General features: G+C 40.9%; 1 protein-coding gene across 4 annotated transcripts in view; it reads right to left on the reverse strand.

Moving 5' to 3' along the window:
- ctnnal1 (catenin (cadherin-associated protein), alpha-like 1) overlaps window positions 1-19,181 on the reverse strand; it is a 70,438-nt gene that overhangs the window by 34,280 nt on the left and 16,977 nt on the right. Inside the window, exon 1 of one of the 4 annotated variants that reach the window (XM_057828605.1) lies at window positions 13,327-13,843. The exons of the other annotated variants lie outside the window; for them this stretch is intronic. The gene's annotated coding sequence lies outside the window, so the exon portion shown is untranslated. Of the gene's footprint in view, window positions 1-13,326; window positions 13,844-19,181 lie in introns of those variants that run through there. 4 annotated transcript variants of the gene reach the window in all.

The raw sequence follows: 19,181 nt of genomic DNA on the forward strand, positions 1-19,181 counted from the left end.
AATCAGCGGTGGTGACGTCGGTCCGTCCTGCGTCGATCAGCTGTCGTCACAGTGGGAGGGGAAACGGCCAGCTGGTGGAGGCGACGATCAGCTGACTGGAAGAACCTCAGAAAATTAACTATTAAACGGCCAGGGGCCGTCAAAGTCATGCAACTGACTCAGCAAGATTGACGCTGACATCTACAAGCCCACGTCTGCACTACCAACTCTCGCAATCAGTTCTCCCGGACAGTCCAGTACAAATGGCGGGACGTCCTGTCCCAACACAAGGAACACCGGAGAACGACTGATATTCAACTGATAACACGACTGACAAAACTCCAAGAGCCCCCTTTGACGTTGAGGGGGCAAAATCCACAACCCTCGTTGCCCTGACAACAGTAACTCCTCAATCCTCCTGTTCAATCCACAACCAGACAATAATCCTAAACAACGCCCCAACACACCCTTCTTCCTGCCCACTGCCTGCCCTGCGAGAGCCTTCAAAAGTCTTTTTTTTTTTTTTCTCGGGAACCTTTTGTTGACTTGTGATACGGTGATAATTATTAAATGGCTAGTAAATATTTGCTTTGATTAAGTTTTTTTATTTCGAGCATGCACCCACAAAAAAACCAAAACACATACAGTATAATTCAACAAAAATAATTGCAATCGAAAGGGAGTAGGAAGAAGAAAAAAACTTATTTTATCCTACCCCTGATATCATTGCTTTTACCAATGAAGGCTCATAATAAAGTATTGACTGCTATAATAGGATGTTCTATGATTGATTGCAGTAAACATTTTTGTGATTGATAACTATAGACATGTTTAGCTCTTGATAGTACTGCCTTGTCATTCTGACCGGTTTAAACCGGCCCAGGTTCCAGAGGTCAACTTCAATGACAAGTCACAGACATTGAGAAACTAAACTGTCTGGGACATTTAAGAAATCATATTGTTGGATTTTATTACTTGCCAAATGCTATTGCTTCATGAAATGTATTTGATGAGATTATTATTAAGATGTTCATTCGACAGTTGCTCTAATCAATGATTGCTCGCAATGAAGAAATGTTTATTGCTGCTTGCAAAGAAAAAATGCTTTTGCTCATTGTGCTCACAAAGAAGGAATGTTTTTCTTGAAGAAGCCTTGAAGACTCTTGCCTTCCCAAGGGCAGAGACAACAACAGAAACAGTTTTGCTTTGCTGGAATGTGCTGAAACACATGCATTAATCCCACCTACATGCATACACATAGCCAAACAAATTCATAGTTGGCATCGCCCGCTTTGCTCCCCAACCTTTTAAGGTTGACACCTCTCTTGTTGCTTGGGCCATCCAAAATAAGAAGAGAGGTGAAGGAGGGGTTTTTTTTGTGTTTTTTTTAGAACGATTGCGAAAGCTGTATTTTGTAGTACAAAATTGCATTGTATAGTTTCCCTCCTTCTCCTTGCAAGGATTTCAACTGAACCGAGTGCCTTCTCTCCTAATTTTTGTTCATGTTTATAAATGTCCCCCTAAGGATTGTTATTTGAACTTGACATATGAAATATTCATAAAATATGAATATTTTTCTTGCTATTAGAAACAGTAGAAAAAGTTTTCTATTTGATTTTCCAATGGTCACTTTTCTCGGATTGGTAGGCACCGTCAAACTGCTTGCATTATTCTAACTCACTTAATATAATCAATCAGGGAATAGTATCGCTTCTCATATTTACTATTTGACTGTGTATAGTACTCTAACACACCCAATATAAAATAAATAGCATTTACACCATAGTTCAGAATATATTTGCAATAGGGCATAAGAGATACAGGACGCCTTCTTTTCACGGAAGCCCAACGTGTGTGTCATGCAACTGACTGAGCAAGATTGACGGTGACAAGCCCACGTGTGCACCACTAACTCAGGCAATCAGTTCTCCCAGACAGTCCAGAGCAAATGGGGGGGACGCCCTGTCCCAACACAAGGAAAACCGGAGAACGCCCGATATCCAACTGATAGCACAACTGACAAGACTCCAAGAGCCCCTTTGACACTGAGGTGGCCAAATCCACAACTCTTGTTGCCCTGACAACAGTAACTCCCGAATCCTCCTGTCCAATCCACAAACAGACAATAATCCTAAACAACGCCAAAACACACCCTTCTTCTGCCCACGGCCCGCTCTGCAAGGGCTTTCAAAGGACTGAATGTTTAACTGATCGTTGTCATTTTTCACGAGAACCTTTTGTTGACTTGTGATATGGTGACCTTGGATCCTCGCATGGATCCCTCTGCGCTGTATGATTGCCGTCGACTCAGAAGAAATTACTGGTGCACGATAATTATTGGTCCGATAATAGGAATTATGACATCATCCCGATAAATCCAATCACTCACATTATTAATAGGACCGATAATATGTAATGTGCTGGTTTTACAGTTTACACACACACTAGTATGGGAAATCAGTTGACCATTTGCGGGGCATTGCTCCCACCTGCTGGTCAGAATAATTCGCTGCATCCATTTTTTGGAACCCCAACTCATTCACTTACACATTGCGGTGTCTAGCGGTAGCATTGACTATCGTGAATGCTTTCTGTTACGTTTCCGCCTTGGAAATATATGTAAGTATTTTATGTTCACTATAACATATGGATGTGCAACACATGTTTACTTCTGTGGTGAAGGGTCATATGTACAGAACTTCATAAGTTGTTGTGTTATAGAAGCCAGCCAATGCTTTAATAGCTCAAGCTAGTGTTCTATGCTGTACGTATAATAGTTGTGTATATAAGTGTATTGTGCAGTTTGTTGTATATTGAGTATTGAATATGTGTATTTTTCTGTTGTATTTTCACTATATTAAGACGAGTGTCTTCCCATAAAAGCAAGAAAAGACCAAGATTTGTGGTTTTGGAAGTGCATTCATTTTTAGCTGGCTGTTGGGCAGTGCAGAAGTGAAACACACTGTTTTGTTCATGTCATTATGAAAAATCTGGTGAAATCAAAGGCAAATCTATGCTGAATCAACCACGTTTTTTTTTTTTTTTTTTGAAACCTCCAGGTGTTCAAAACTCAGGTTATACATTTTAAAAATTATATATTTATTATCGGTTATCGGTATCGGCTTTGAGGAGAGGGAAGTTATCGGTATCGGTTTTTAAAAAATGGATATCGTGCACCCCTAGAAGAAATTGTCAACTTGTGTTTCGAAGCCTTCTTCCAGCTTTCAAAATGGAGTCAGTACAAGGGGTTAAGACTAAGGTGAACGCGCAGAGTTTGGCCTTTTGGCCGGGTTGTCGGGGTCTCATCGGCCCGGGTCGTTGGATCTGCGCCAGCATGGGTCCGGCAGTTCGGCTGGCGCGATTCCGGCAATCTGGCTAAACGGTCAGATTCCTTCAATCTGTAATTATCGGGATGGCAGAATTGAATTTTTCCCGACATTATGGGTGTAACAGAGGCAGCCAAGCCTAAGATGTGGCAATCGGTGTGTTTTTGTGTAATTGAAGGCATACAACAGACATTTGATTTTTCTTCGTAAAATGAATTCCAGAAATCTTAACACATTCCAGATATAGGTTGCGTAAAATTGGATAGCTTATCCGCGCAATTATATCCCGAAAGATTGATTCGCTTGAGCTTTTTCAGACACAACTCACTGAAGTACATTTCATGCAACCGACTCCGCTTCCTGCAATCAGATAATTGGATGTGTCCATAGCAACGACCGGTAAGTCAGACATTGAAGATTTGTTTCAAAACCAGTATCCGGTGTTTCACATCACACCCTATTCACGGCTCCCGACTATCCCCTTTCACGCAGCGTTGGGCCGCCTCTGATACGACCTCGGAAGCCGCACTATTCGTGGGTCCATTTCCTATCTGTCCTCTCTACTGTATGCTTACGTTCACCGGCTTCTTATCTAGGGAGCTTTACATTGTACGACACCTCATTTTTGTATGCTTTCCACACTCCCTCTTCTGCGCTGCCCGGTTTCCTCATTTTGTTTCCTATCACACAATCCCTCGCCTCGCAGGCCTCTCACTTTTTAATCTCAAATCTCTCCAGAGAGTCCGCTGTCCCCGGATCAACTTATTAGCTATGCGGTCACGTGAAACCCGAGCCAAAGGCTACAGGTAAAGCGTACAAAGCCAGAAAGACTTGAGACGAATATCTCCATGTTGGGAGTATTCAGTAATGGCAGTGCTGCAGTCTTTTGCTACGATCCGCTCACGTTTCCAGTCTCCAACCTGCTTTAGAACGATAGTGGTTCATCCCCTTGGTGATAGTACGTTTTCTTAGTGGACATCATCCAAACTTGGCCTGTCTTATCACGGCAGGGTCGCTATTTCTGGCTGAGATGAGAAGGGTGCGAAGTTGGGAGGGTTCGGCCGGGAAACACTCGGACAAGCTAGCAATAAACAAGTCACTAGAGCTGGGAATCTTTGGGCACCTAACGATTCGATTACGATTACGATTCAGAGGCTCCGATTCGATTATAAAACGATTATTGATGCACCCCACTCCTTTATTTATTAATTAATTTATTTATTTATTTGTTTTTTATATTAGTTCCAAAATTGTTCAAAAATCCTCTCAGGCTAAACCAAACCAGTATCAGTATCAAGTTAACATATAGCAGTAAACAAATATACAAAAATAACAGTAAATAAAAAACTCCAGTCCCCATTCTATATCAGCAGCTTTAAACTACTTTCAATTAATTTAATGTTGTGAATTAACCGTTAAAGTTGTTAAAATTGCTCCTGTTATTCCATAATTTCTCTTTTGTCTACTTTCAACATGTGAAAGTTTTAAAACTATTTTAAAGATAGATTCAAGTCAATATTTTACCGATTTAGGAGTATTTTAGATAAAAAGTTAATTAGGTTCGCTTGGAAGGTTCGCAACAGCAGCCTTGTAGGGAAGTGTACTGCTTTAAGATGGCGGCCGTTACTAACGCCCGCATCTAGTTTTTTGTAGATGTGCTGGCAACGATACCGAAGCTATAATGCATCTAGTCCTATATAAATGATATCTACCGTAACATAATGTGGCTTGTAGCAGCTTTTCGGCAGCAGTCAGGTAAATTGTTGTTGTTGTTTTTTTTTTTAATCTCGTGGCATGAGTTGAGCTTTGGCGTTACCCGAGGGGCCGGGTAATGAGAAGCATGATGTTTAGCTACTCTCGCTCCGTCCCTAATTGCGTACCGAAGACCGCGCGGCGCGCTGAGTGTGTCGTACTTCTGCTTTACTTGGCATATTTCAATAATCGGAATTTGGATGTTTCTGAATCGTTCTCGAATCTTCCACGGCCGAATCGCGAATAATCTAAGAATCGGAAATTTTGCACACCTCTACAAGTCACCCACTTCCTATAAATAACGGCTCAGTTCAGGTCAAGGAGGGAACTTTTCACCAGTTTCCCAGTCGGAGCTAAATCTTTATTTTCATTTTCAAGCGTTGGACATGAAAAAGATCGGTTGGCTGTTCAATGGTACCTGTGCTACTCCATGACTAAAGTTGTGTTCAGACCAAACGCGATTTTTCCTCTTCGCGCGTTGGCTTCCCATACAAAGTCTACGTAATCACACGTCGAAGTGCGACGGGTGGCACAGATCACATCATTTTCATGATCATTTTACACAAAACTCCAAAAATGGGCCGGACAAAAGTCTTGGCACCATTTGAAAAATGATGTTTTTCTAATTTGTGTAATTAACAGCACCTGTTACTTACCTGTGGCACATAACAGGTGGTGGCAATAACTAAATCACACTTGCAGCCAGAGATTGAAGTAATATTAGGATAAAAAAACGTCGTCAAATTATGACATTAAAGTCGTTATATTACGTGAATCGGCAGTTTTTCAGGGTACATGGACTTTTAGCTGCGTAAAGGCCGGTGTGAACACAAAAAAAAGCATTTGAGGACAAGCGTAGGGTAAGTGACGCTATGTCGGTCGCGCCACAAAACGCGGCGCTAAACTTTGTGTGTCCATAAAACCACAGTGATTATGTGTCCGACGAAACCCACTCGGTGAATGTTTAATGGCGAGTCCCGACTTAAACGAGTGGGTGTCACAACACGCGCCATTATGTCACTGAATAGTTGAAAGATGTAGGGGAGGCGTGGGGGCGGCATTCCTCCTCAGCTCTCATGTTTCCAGCCGGTGCATTCTGTCAAGGGTCGAAAGTCTCTTGAATGCTATATAGACCCGAAGGCCTTGAGTCATCTTCACCCTTCAAGGTTCTATGGCTGCTTTTGATGCTATCTTGATGAATTGATGAAGTCATTCACTTTTGTCTGTTTTTTCCCCACACACCTGCCATCTTATCTTCCCATCTTCCCTTTCCGAAAAGCAAAAGCGGCGGGAATGTTTCCTGGAGGCGAACTCTTTCTCCCGCAAAAATAAGCCATGCTTTTAGAGAGGCAGGCTCATCGGCTTTTTGAGTTTAGGTCAGGACGTTCTCTCTCGCCGATACTTTTTCTTTAGCCGATCATTCTATAGCGGTGGGAAGCTGTACGCCGCACGCTATTATTTGCCCATTATGTGTAATTACCCATCCCGATGACTGATGGAATGTTCTCCGAGGCCGAGTTGGCAAGCAGTCGGGCCGATCCCGCCGAGGACTTTATTTAATTACCCGGTCATTAAACTCCGCTCGGTAGAAAGACGACACAAGAGGAGACTTGTGACTGGCTTGTTTGTACAAACTCCGGCATGGTGCGTCCCTTGTTTTTGTGTTTTGATCAGATGTTCAGTTGAAATTCCAAGAAACCACATCGGTTTTAATCGGAATCATTCCGGGCTTTGGATAAAGTTATTCAACTGTCTGCAGTTATTTGTAAACAATAACACGACCACTGTTGCCTGTTCTAAGCTTTGCAAGGCATTATCTGTAAAAGTGTTTTTTAATTTATTTATTTATTTATTTTGTAGGGCTGTCAAACGATTAAAATTTTGAATCGAGTTAATCACAGCTTAAAAATGAATTAATCGCAATTCAAACCATCTATAAAATATGCCATATTTTTTCTGTAAATTATTGTTGGAAGGGAAAGATAAGACAAGACGGATATATACATTCAACATACGGTACATAAGTGCTGTATTTGTTTATTATAACAATAAATCAAAAAGATGGCATGAACATTATTAACATTCTGTTAAAGCGATCCATGGATAGAAAGACTTGTCGTTCTTAAAAGATAATGTTAGTACAAGTTATAGAAATTTTATATTAAAACCCCTCTTAATGTTTTCGTTTTAATAAAATTTGTAAAATTTTCAATCAAAAAATAAACTAGTAGCCCACCATTGTTGATGTCAATAATTACACAATGCTCATGGGTGCTTGAACCCAAAAAATCAGTTGCACCCAAGCGCCAGCAGAGGGTGACAAAACTCCGAAAAACAAAAGTAACAAGTGGAGATTTACATTTTAATGGGTTTGAGCGGAGCATGTGCGTTAATTGTGTCAAATATTTTAACATGATTAATTTTAAAAATTAATTACCGGCCGTTAACGCGATAACTTTGACAGCCCTATTATTTTGGTTAGCTTAAAATGCTTACTATATGCTAACAGGGTGAGGCCTGAAAACTAAACACGGTAAACTCCTGAAACATTGACGGGCATGTCAAGTCTGTCATCAAATATTTTCAGACTTCATTAAGGTACCAGTTAAATAATGTGATACAATTAATTATTTTTTCCTGATTAGCATTTTTTTTTAAACCAGAAAATGTTGTTTATTTGGAGTTTTTCTATTTTTTTCATCAATATATTAGAATTCAGTTACTATTTACTTATTTATATATTTAATAGGGACAGTCACAGACTTCATTACCTATTGACGTGACACTTCGTCATTCTTTGCATCATGCCTTATCATAGGGGGCCGAGCTTCATTTAGTCATAGCCGAAGACGGCACACGCTCATGTCTAAGCTGGATTCAAGCTTGGATTTTTGAAGAACTACGAAAGCTGTACAGCATACAAACAGGAAGGATTGTCTCAGGAGTGATTTGTTCCAGATATCTTGGGAAATACCGTATTGGCCCGAATGTAAGACTGTGTTTTTTGCATTGAAATAAGATTGAAAAAGAGGAGGTCGTCTTATATTCGCGGTCTAGACATTATACCCATTCACGACGCTAGATGACGCCAGATATCATTCAAGCAATGTTCTGTTATGACAGATCTCAGCTACTCTCCCCATTCATGATGCTAGATGGCGCCAGATATCAATAGACCCTACCCACCGACGTCACAAAATCACGTGATCGCTGTATTGTTCCACCCCCTTGTCCGTCATTTTGTGTCTGTATTATCAATGGTCTCAATTGATCGAGCAATTCATAATGCATTTCATGGAAGACCCGGTGCTTTCGCATGCCGTAAACTCACTGGATGCGTTGTATAAAAGGCGTTATGTGGAAAAGCTTCAGTTTATCCAGTCGCCAGATCCATATTTGATGCCTAAATCGATGTTTTTCGACCCGCTGTCTTCGCCTGACATCTGCTAGCTACCCTGATATTTACAACTATCTTGTCCACACAAAATCAGCCTATTCTCATGAAAGTTTGAAAAACTTTAAGAGCTTGGAGGCTTATAAATACTTCGTTGCTGGTTGGGTGAAACAGGAATCTATCTTGTGCTTGGAAAGGTGAGTTACGAAATTTTCAATTCAAAATCTTTTGTTCTTGCTAACATCCACTGTCAAGTCTAATGTATTTCATGTCATTTGTCAATGGAGCTAGGGCTTTTAATGTTTATATGGTTTAGCGATAGCACTCTCACTACATACATACGTGTATGTTGTCGGCGATTAGCCTAGCAATGATCTTAATTGTGCTTGTCAGCCCAAAACCCTCTAAATATATATTAAATGCATCTTACCAGATATAAAATGACTACTACATAATCTGTGGTAATCGTTTGGAGCCCAGTTTTCTCGTCGAATTGCAGCAGCCCATCTCGCTCTCTCCTCTCCGGGTCTCTCGGAATCCGGTAGAACTTCAAGTCTCTCTGTCTATCTTCTCTGTTATTGCAACTGACCGCCACACACCCCTTCACCATTTTGATGATTAATGTTAACGAGCAGAAAAACACGCCGTAAATAGGAGGAATGTACGTAGCCGTAACAGGTAAACACGATGTGTTGACGGACAATTGGGCTGCACCAGTCAGGAGGGCGGAGTTGTGACATCACGTGGGTAGGGTCTATAAAGCGATGTTCTGTCATGACAGATCTCAGCTACTAGTTTAATCAGTTTGCATTATTTTATTGCAATGTTTTTCCTTATTCAGATTTGTTTCAAGACTACAGTTACAGTTAGGCTACGTTCATACTACAGGTCTTAATGCACGAATCCGATTTTTTCGTGTTTTTCCGACTCGAGTGAGGCATTAACTTGAAGGTCTGAACATGACAAGTCGCATAGAACTGGACCATTTCAAATCCGATCTGGGTCACTTTCGTATGTGGTTCAAATCCTATCTGGGCCACATTTTTCCAGACTCGCGTCGGTCTGTACTGTCCAGTCTCTCAAATCGGAATTCATGCAGCAATTACGTCATCAAAAAGCGAGAGAGACGCCACGATAGCGGTGCAGCTGTGCGTTATTAGCGCCTAGCTTGCCTTGAACACGGCTTTTTAGGAAGAGTCGGACTTGACAACAGTCATAAAAAATATATAAATGGGTTGAGGATAAACCTGAGAATGATCGGTTTTCTGTCTGCTCCATATAAGCAATATTTCAACATTACTCACACGGCCGAGAGTCGGGGCAAACTGCCCGTATGTGTGTGTGACATGCACTGACAGGGCGTGCATGCTATCGATCCATATACTTTGAATATAAGCCTAAACTGGGACTATTTGTGTCTGTTGTGTCCTCTTTTTAAAAAGCGAAATATGATATCCCTTGAATGATGGATGACAGCCAGCCAGCATGTGTGGTCATTTGTTTTGATGCTTCTGCGCATGCGGGTCGTCTTGCTCAGCGCTCGTCAGACTGCGAATTGGTGCGCATGCGTAATACTTGAATGGTCTCAATGGACAAAGGCAGTCTGAACGGGCACGCCAAAAAACCAGATATGACAAAAAATCTGATTCGTGCATTAAGACCTGTAGTATGAACGTAGCCAAAGTGACCCAGATCGGATTTGAAATGGTCCAGTTCTATACGACTTGTCACGTTCAGACCGTCAAGTTAATGCCTCACTCGAGTCGGAAAAACACGAAAAAATCGGATTCGTGCGTTAAGACCTGTAGTATGAACGTAGCCTAAATCAAAGAAGTATTTGTCTTAGGGCTCAAACACTGGCATATCGTTGCTAACCAACCAGCTACTGCTACGCTACAAACATGAGGCTTAAAGTGTTACGTCCCGGTTCGCGTTTCCTCAGAATATCGATTCCCCACCTCGCCTTCGCCGACTCAGTTTCACATAAGATTGTAGCTGATGCGGCTAAAAAAAAAGAAAACTTCTCAGTGTTTGTTCAGGCAGACACAGAACGTTATCCCGTGCCTTGTACTTTTGCTCTTTCGCCGTTGTCGCTGCTATCGGTCCCATCGCGGGCATCCATCTGCCGTTCCGTACCACAGCTGCTTTATCGCTTGTTCTTTATCAGCTGCAACCGGTTCCGCTTCCCGGACTTTCTATCATCCTCATGGATATAGTTTGTAGTCCTTGATTTGTTTCATTTTTCTTTTAAGAGAGAAAATACGTCTCCCCGAGTACTCTGACAAAGGAAAACGTCTGGTATGTTTTGCTAATTATCCAGATTTAAAAGCAGGCCTGGGGTTGAAAACTAGGGTTTCAAAATAAGAGCAAGAGTTAGGGTGCTCAATCTGAACTTACTCATTGTACGGGAGGCCAATGAAAAAGCTGAAGAGCGTGATGCACGACAGCTTAGCTTCTCCATCGATTGAGTCTTAACGCGGCTCCTGTGAAATAATTGGACGACGAGCCAAACAGCAAAAGTTTGTCCTCGTTAATGCCGAGGAAGTTTGCCGAGCGCGGTCGTTACGAACGCGGTGATGACAGCGGCCGGGAGACGAAAGACAAAAATGAGAGGGATGAAAAATTTTGCGGCAGACGCGCGCTTGCAAATTGGCTTCGGGCAGACGGGGAAAGATGATAGCAGAGAGGGGAAATGATAGAAAAGGACACAAAGGGATGGAATGAGTGATTGAATTTTAAGGTTTAAAAGCCTCAGTGTGAGGTTCAAACTAAGTTGAAGGTTTCAAGACAAGGTTTGGGTTTGATCTTCGCAATTTCAGATATTGTCAGCAACAACTGTTTTTAATGTAAAACCATAGATTTTATAATGGTATTGACGGGTCAGATCGGTCATGCCCTGCGCCTCACATTCAAGTAAGCGATCTAACGCCGGATTTCTGATGAAAAAGTACAAAAGCTGTAGGTAGTGATTTGTTCGAGGATTCAAGGTAAATATTATATTTTTCGTATCATGCATACATTTTGAAACGTTGTGAAAAAAATCAATGGGAAAAATTAGCTGCTACCACATTGGCATTATACTTCGCAATATTTACGTAAAATAACTGCTAACTGCACGTTTTTTTTGGTTTTTTTTTTTTAACAGACTAGCATTGTACTTTGACATATTTAGGTCAAATAAATGCTAACTGCACCTTTTTTTGTTGTTGTTGCTTTTAACCATGAATGGAGACTGTTTTACGCCCATATCTATAAAGAATTTGGGGATTCAAGCATTTATTCAAAAGAATTTTCACGGGAAAAGCTGTCTGTTTACATAAGGTGACCGCTAGCTACATTCACTAACAGACTAGCATTGTACTTTGACATATTTACGTAAAATAAATGCTAACTGCAGTTTTTTTTTTTTGCTTTTAACCAAGAATCGAGACTGTTTTACGTCCATATCTATAAAGAACTCAGGGATTTAAGCATTTATTCACAAGAATTTTCAACGGAAAAAGCTCTTTGTTAACATATAGCGGCTGCTTATTTCCTTACAGACTGGCCTCAAAGTTCATAATATTTACGTAAAATAAATGCTACCTGCACTTTTTTTTTTTTGCTTTTAACCAAGAATCGAGACTGTTTTATGTGCGTATCTATCAAGAATTCAGGGATTTATGCATTTATTCACAAGAATTTTCACCAGAAAAGCTCTCTGTTTACATAAAGCAGCCAGTAGCTACATTTACTAAAAGACTAGCATTGTACTTCGACATATTTACGTATAACAATTGCTAACTGCACGGTTTTTGTGAAAAAAATCAATGGGCGAAATTAGCCACTACTGCATTGACATCATAGTTCGCAATATTTACGTAATATAAATGCTAACTGCACGTCTTTTTTTTTTTGTTTGTTTTTAACCAAGAATCAAGACAGTTTTACGTCCATATCTGTAAAGAATTCAGGGATTTAAGCATTTATTCACAAGAGTTTTCACCGGCAAAGCTCTCTGTTTACATAAAGCGGCCGCTAGCTACATTCACTAACAGACTAGCATTGTACTTTGACATATTTAGGTAAAATAAATGCTAACTGCACGTTTTTTTTGTTGTTGTTGTTGTTGCTTTTAATCAAGAATCGAGACCGTTTTACGTCCGTATCTATAAGGAATTCGGGGATTGAAGCATTTTTTCACAAGAATTTTCACCGGAAAAGCCCTTTACATCAGGCGGCCACTAGCTACATTCACTAACAGACTAGCATTGTACTTCGACATATTTACGTAAAATAAATGCTAACTGCACATTTTTTTCCGTTTTAACCAAGAATCGAGACTGTTTTATGTCCATATGTATAAAGAATTCGGGGATTTAAGCATTTATTCACAAGAATTTTCAACGAGAAACGCTCTGTCTGTGATTTCACTCCATCAGGTTTGACGGCCTCGCCCACAATGCAGGCCCCCTATTTATTGGCCCAGTGTCCCGTCATTACATTATGAAGTCTGTGGTAAAACCCAGCAAAGCTAGTGCTTCTTATGCTTTCGACTTAGCAAACAAATTCTAAGTTTCCCCTCTCAATAAGACGAAAATGATTCGAGGTAAGCTTGGAACGTGGGGAATCTTTGCCTCTCTTTCAGCAGTGAAAAAGATAAAATGTTTGTCATTGGGCGTTCCTTTTCCATGTCCTTCATGCTCGCTTTGTTGTGTCACGTTAAAGCTCATCTCTTTCAAAAGAAGCCATTATCTAGCAGGGGGAGTAAGACGCTCACAATCGCTCCAGGAAAGCAATTAACGCTTGCGAGACAGACTGAAGGCCTCCTCCGTTGCGGCACGGTCGAGAGTGGAATGATAACAAACGTTCGGGATGCCGAGTCGCTTCGTTTACCGCACTTTTTCCTCTTCATTTCCCAATGATGTGAACGAGATGTCCTGAACCAAAGGCCTTTAACCTAGTTACCAGGGAGCCGGGTAGAAAATGCCAACAAAGGCAGATTGAGACGAACCGCGTGACCACCAAAACGGCTCTCATGTGACTCCTGAAGCATTAGCGTCAAGACCAGCTTTTTTCTTTTTTTGTTAAAGCGCAACCTACTGACCAGAAATCCCTTTTTAAGATCACGATTCATCTTGCATTAGGGACGGTAAATGTTAGAAAATGCCAAACATTACACGGTTATGTACAGAGCAAAACATGTAATGAGGTTTTAGCAATCTCCAATAAATGAACAACCGAATAGATGAGCTCCACAGTTGGGCTGCAGCTATCGATTATTTTAGTAGTCAATTAATCTATCAATGTGTTAGCTCTAATAATTGAGTCATCGGATGAAGAGCCTTTAATGCGTTGCAGGATAGATTTTAGGAGATGTAAAACAAAGGCTTTCAAACGCCCATCCTACACTGCTGGCCAAAAGTATTGGCACCCCTTAAATTATGTCAGATAATGCTCAATTTCTCCCACAAAATGATTGCAATTACAAATGCTTTGATAGTAATATTTTCATTTATATTGCTTGCAATGAAAAAACAATAGAGAATGGAAAAAAAATCAATCATTATAATTTTATCATCTAACAAAAGTATTGGCACCCTTTGAACAATCATGTGATGCTTCTCAGGTGGTAGCAATAGCTGAATCACACTTGCAGCCAGTTAAAATGGATTGGAGTTGACTCAACCTCTGTCCTGTGTCCTTGTATGTACAACATTGAGCATGGAGAAAAAGCAAGACCAAAGAACTGTTTGATGACTTGAAAAGCAAAACTGTGAGAAAGCATGGGCAAACTCAAGGCGACAAGTCCATCTCCAAAGACCTGAATGTTCCTGTGTCTACCGTGCGCAGTGTCATCAATAAGTGCAAAGCCCATGGCACTGTGGCTAACCTCCCTAGATATGGACGGCAAAAAAAATTGACGAGGGATTTCAACGAAAGACTGTGCGGATGGTGGATAAAGAACCTCGACGAACATCCGAACAAGTTCAAGCTGTCCTGCAGTCCGAGGGTACAACAGTGTCAACCCGTACTATCCGTCGGCATCTGAATGCAAAGGGACTCTATGGTAGGATACCCAGAAAGACCCCACTTTTGACCCAGAAACGTAAAAAAGCCAGGCTGGAGGTTGCCTAAACTTACCTGAGAAAGCCAAAAACGTTTTGGAGGAATGTTCTCTGGTTAGATGAGACAAAAGTAGAGCTTTTTGGGAAACGGCATCAACATAGAGCAGAGGTCACGGAACCGCCGACCTCGGTCCGGTTCCGGACCCCCAAGCCATCTGGACCGGATCTCAAGCTGTCCGGACTAATACACGTTGCAACAACAAAAATCCTTTTTTTTCTGCGGGTTTGCAGAGCGGAGGTGGGCAACAAACAAAAACCTTAGCGGTTACGCAGGTGAGACAGCCAATGGGAGTGAAGCATTTGAAAGTTATTTTTAGAACAGCATGTCTCACACTCGCTTTCCAGACTCCGTGGAGTGACAGCCAAAAACTGAGCCAAATGAAGTTGGAGGAAGAGGCGAAAAGGTACGGCAAATGGCGTGCTCAAAACTACGCAAGATTGATGCAGAAAACTGAGTGTTTAAGGAGGAGTGGACCAACACATTTTTGTTCATTTTACCTGGCGGCAGCACAAGACCGCGATGCCTCATCTGTTCAGAGACTGTAGCGCTTGTAAAAAGCAGCAATTTGAAAAGGCACAATGAGACGAAGCACGCAGATTTTTCGCAAAGTTGCCCTATGAACTCTGCCATCCGTTCTAAAAAAAAAAATAGCGGAATTAAGGGCTCAATATGATCGCACCTCAAGGCTCATGGTTCATTTATTCACTGCACAGCAACGCGCAAATGAATGCTCCCTCAGAATAGCGTGGATATTGGGTCAAAACAAAAAGTCTTTCAGTGACGCACCGATTGTCAAAGATTGTATGAGTGCAGTTGATGAAACTTTGCTTGATGGAAAGCAAAAAGAAGAGGTCTGTCAAAAAAATAAAGCAAATCCCCCTGTCAGCATCCACAATTAAAAAAAAAAAAAGTCTTGAACATGCTCTTATGTTGCTATTTAATGATTCAATTAAAGCAATTTTTATATCGTATTTTGAATGTTGTAATTATCAGCATGGCCACGCAAAGATACGTTTGTATCTTTGAAGAAAAAAAAAAAAAATTCCGGCCCCGAGATTGTTGTAATTCTTTCAATTCGGACCCAGAGGAATTTTAATTCATGACCCTGACATAGAGTTTACAGGGGGAAAAAACGAGGCCTTCAAAGAAAAAAAACACTGTCCCCACAGTCAAACATGGTGGAGGTTCCCTGATGTTCTGGGGTTGCTTTGCTACCTGTGGCACTGGACTGCTTGTCAGTGTGCATGACATGATGAAGTCTGAAGACTACCAACAAATTTTGCAGCATAATGTAGGGCCCAGTGTGAGAAAGCTGGGTCTCCCTCAGAGGTCATGAGTCCTCCAGCAGGACAACGACCCAAAACACACTTCAAAAAGCACTAAAAAATGGTTTGAGAGAAAGCACTGGAGACTTCTAAAGTGGCCAGCAATGAGTCCCATAGAACACCTGTGGAGAGAGCTGAAAATGGCACCCTTCAAATCTCTAAAGAAGTTGGCAAAGAAGGATGGTCTAAAATTCCAGCAGATCATTGTAAGAAACTCATTGATGGATACCAGAAGAAGTTGTTCAGTTATTTTGTCTAAAGGTTGTGCTATCAAGTATTGGGCTGAGGGTGCCAATACTTTTGTCCGACCCATTTTTGGACATTTATGTAAAATGATAATGATTTAATTTTTTTTTTTTCATTCTCTTTAGTGTTTTTTGCATTTCAAGCAAAATAAATGAAAATATTACTACCAAAGCATTTGAAATTGCAATCATTTTCTGGGAGAAATTGAGCATTATCCAACACAATTGCAGGGGTGCCAATACTTTTGGCAAGCACTGTACATCCCTAAAATATATCTAACAAATTCCACGGTGATCCGTCCGGAGGATTACATTAAAAACAGCAACATGAGCGGCAACTTCAGCCTGTAAAAATGAGATCAATGCTTTTCTGGAGGGTAAACTAAGCCATCAAAGAGCGCTAATGCTAGCGTAGCTATCAAGAAATGATAAGACGGCTGTCTGATATGCCGTCATGCCCTGACAGTCAAGTTTCTTTCGTACATTGACACCGCCTTGTTCCGCTTGCAAACAGCCGCCAGAGACTGACGGTTCAGAAGTGCATACGAGGCCTCGGCGGGGGGCCAAAAGGGGCACCACGCTACATTTGGCAGCACATCCCCGCTGATAAGGATCTCTTCCTGTCCATTTGATTGGTGGGAGTAGAAAATGGACTCGTCACAGCAGTGTTTGGTCTGCTGGCAGTCCGCCGTGACGCCACGCCATCTCGATATCAGAATCAGATAAGTTTGTCTTTGTCTTGGTGAGGCAGCCGCCCGAGGTTATTCATACATATTCAGTAGAGTAATGGAGCAATATTATGAACATGATTAAGCGTACTAAAAAAAAAAAATGCAATGAATGCTATATAAATCTCTACTTCAAATGTAGATTTAACAATTATATAAAAATGAATGAATATAGAGCGCATTTAAAATTTGAATTTCAAACAGAAATTAGATTGAATAACAAAAACATTTGGAATTTGCACTTCAAAATACAAATTTACCAATTCAATAACATCAAAAAATATCAATTGCTTTTTTTCCCAAAAAATTTTTAAGGTTCCGTTCCTACGCTGGCGACATAACCCAAATTTCCGCGTAAATCAGAATTAACCCTATACGTACCCCAAAATAACTCCAAAAAGTCCAAAAGTATTGTATTTTGTTTAATGATGGAGGATACACTGGTCTCTGGTGGCAACGTTGGGTCTGACTGAACTGATAAAGGATAGCTGCATTCTGGTTTGGCCAACATAAGTTGTAAGTTGTTTCAGCAAATATATGTTTGTGTATGAATTTGTAATGAAGTTTACAGCTACAGTTTTTGGAGTTACTTGAGAGCAATTTGCTATGAGAATTGTAAACACGTTAGATTTCGTAGCATTTAAGCTAGCGGACTTTTGTGAGGCAAATTAGACTAATTTTATCACTAAATTTACATATTGATCAGAATAGATGGATTTTTGAACACCAATTGTTTAGTGTCAAGTGTTTTATTGTTAAAATGCATGCCATTTTGAACATATGTGTTGAAGGACATAGTACCTTTTCTTGTAGGCACCGTCTAATTGTTTGCATTATTCTAACACACTGAAAATAATCAATCAGGGAATAGTATCCTTCCTCATATTTACTGTTTGACTGTTTATATTACTCTAACACACCCAATATAAAATAAATAGCACTTATAATATAGTTTAAGGAAAACAACCATAATATATTTGAAATAGTGCATAGGAGATACATGACGCCTTCTTATCACAGAAGCCCAACGTATGCGTCATGCAACTGACTGAGCAAGATTGACGCTGACAAGCCCACGTCTGCACTACCAAATCTCGCTACCAGTTCTTCCGGACAGTCCAGAACAAATGGTGGGACGTCCTGTCCCAACAGAAGGAACACCAGAGAACGCCCAATATCCAACTGATAACATGACTGACAAGACTCCAAAGACTCCCTTTGACGCTGAGGTGGCAAAATCCACAACCCTTATTGCCCCGACCACAGTAACTCGCGATTCCTCCTGTCCAATCCACAAACAGACAATAATCCGAAACAACGCCCAAGCACACCCTTCCTCCTGCCTACGGCCCGCCCCGCGAGAGCCTTCAAAAGACTGAATGTTTAACTAAGCATTGTCATTTTTTTCCTCCGGAACCTTTTGTTGACTTGTGATATGGTGACCTTGGCTCCTCGCCTGGGTCCCTCTGTGCTGTATAATGGCTGTCGACTCAGAATAAATCGTCAACTTGTGTTTCGAAGCCTTTTTCCAGCTTTCAAAATGGAGTCATTACAAGGGGTTAAGACCAAGGTGAACGCACGGAGTAGGGGTTAGGGGTGTGACAAAATATCGAAATGGTGTAATATCGTGATACTTTGTATCCCAAAAGGTTATCGATATGCTCCTGTCAAGAATCGAGATATCGTTTTAAACAGGTGTCAGTTTATTTCTTTGTTGTTTTTTTTTTAAAAAGGAACCAACAAGTTTCTACCAAATTCTTCTACCATAATAGTGTCTCAGTTAACTCTAAGGCTGCCACTGACGGTGCTAGACGCCCAATCCATTTGGACTGGGAACGTTCGTTCATTCGAAACCAGAGCGTTCGCAGTCATTCTGTCCGATTTTCGGGGCATTTACAGGTCACTTGCTATTCATTTACAGGTCATTTCCTGTTGAGTTTGAGTCAATGCCTATTCATTTTGGTGATTCCCAGGTCATTTCCTGTTCTGTAACTCAAAATAAACAGGAAGTGACCCATAAAATAACCCCAAATCAACAGGAAGTAACTGAAAATCAACAGGTAAATGACCTTAAATGGCCCAAAATTACCTCATTGCCTGGCATTGACTGCTAATGACAGCCATAGACGTCCAACCCATTTGATGTGGGAGGGTGGCAGCTCGCAACACCAGGATTGAAGGTCTACTAGTGATAAACTCATTCCAATTCACAGCAGAAGCTTGTTTTTCTGTTTATTAGTTGTTTGTAGAATATCCTAGAATGATTTCCTGCCCAATGTATTGATAATCGTTGTATCGCCATATCGTCAGATCATCGTTATCGT

The sequence above is a fragment of the Corythoichthys intestinalis genome, chromosome 22, assembly GCF_030265065.1.
Source record: "Corythoichthys intestinalis isolate RoL2023-P3 chromosome 22, ASM3026506v1, whole genome shotgun sequence".
Taxonomy (NCBI): Eukaryota; Metazoa; Chordata; class Actinopteri; order Syngnathiformes; family Syngnathidae; genus Corythoichthys; species Corythoichthys intestinalis.